The sequence below is a fragment of the Delphinus delphis genome, chromosome 11 (genome assembly GCF_949987515.2).
Source record: "Delphinus delphis chromosome 11, mDelDel1.2, whole genome shotgun sequence".
NCBI lineage: Eukaryota > Metazoa > Chordata > Mammalia > Artiodactyla > Delphinidae > Delphinus > Delphinus delphis.
In genome coordinates this window covers 50500659-50502074 of record NC_082693.1, presented here as the reverse complement: position 1 = coordinate 50502074, position 1416 = coordinate 50500659, and positions in this window count along the sequence as shown.

Here is a 1416-nt window from a genome sequence, read left to right as displayed (position 1 = left end):
TTATGATGCCACCTTTACTGTCTAAGGAATTCTTATATTACTGGAGTATGTTTACAGTCTTTATAATCCTCTTTCACTGTCTGTCGGTTTTGGTGCTAGTACTGCACTTTTCTGATTACTTACATCTACTCATTCACTAAGGACCACCACATTCTCTTCCAGGAAGCCTCCCTGATTCTCCCAAAGAGATACCATTGCTGCCTCCTTTGTCACCTTTATAACATATAAAATTTCACCTTTACATGTAAAATTTCACAGTTAACAAAGTTGATCTTACCCAATTATATTCTTGAGAGCAAGCAACAGGTATACTATATATTCATTAAAATCAAATTATGGGATTTGCATTAAAAGGTAACGATGGCAGAACCGATCTTGTTTGACAAAAAAATGAAAACAGGCAATTCCCTCATTTGTCTAACAAAAATCATTGTGCCATCCATGATGAAAAAATTATAAAGGTGAATGAAACCTAGATTGTGCTTTAGGGAGTTCACTTAGTAGGGGAAAGACAGATGAGAATATACGTGTTTAAATACATTATGACTAAAGTGTATAAAATAAAAATAACAAAGAGAAAGGTAAAAACTAAGTGAGCAGTGGGGTAGTGTTTCAAGCAGTGGACATACCTATGAGCTGGGTTTATGGTGTTTCTTAAATGTTTGAGGATTTGTAATTAATCCGAATGACAAAGTACATCAATTCAGATTCTTTAGCAGAAGTTGCATTAACGTAGCCTTCATTCTGATAACGTTTTAAGGAAGCCTAATATAGTGTGGGTAGTACGGCCAAGCCTAGGAGCAGCTCTGGTCGGAAGCCCTTTCGTTAGCACGAACCCGAGATGACTAGAACCTGACAGAGGCGTGAATTAACCCACCACGGGTGAACATCAGACATGGGGGTGAGAGATAAACCTTTACCCACCTGAGGCTTCTACTCTATAAACCACTTACTGGAGTTGGTTTAAAAGCAATGAGGACCACAGACTCCTTGTTGTGAGAGCCAGCACAGTTCCAGGCCCAAGGCTCACCTCGCCGCGCGCCTCAGGCCCCAGCCGAGCCCCGGCCAGATGTTAGGACAAGAACTACTGGCGTCACGGAAACGTGACGTCACCAGCACTGACGCAGTCTAACAGGGAGGGGCCTCTCAGCTCACCTCAGAACGCCGTCAGCTCCACGGAGCAGCGAGCGGGCCGCCTCGCGCTCTGCCCTGAGGGTCCGAATAGTCAGAGCTGCGGGAACCGAAGCGCCGGAGTCGCTCAGGAGCTAAGAAGCGGCCATCCCTCTCCCGCCTTGACCCTTAACCGCGTCCTCTCTAAGGCCCAGGCGCGGTCCAGGCGGCCGCGCGCTCACGAGCCCGCCGCTTGCGGCGGTCACGCGCACGCACGCTCGTGCGCCCGTTCCCTGAGAACCCGGA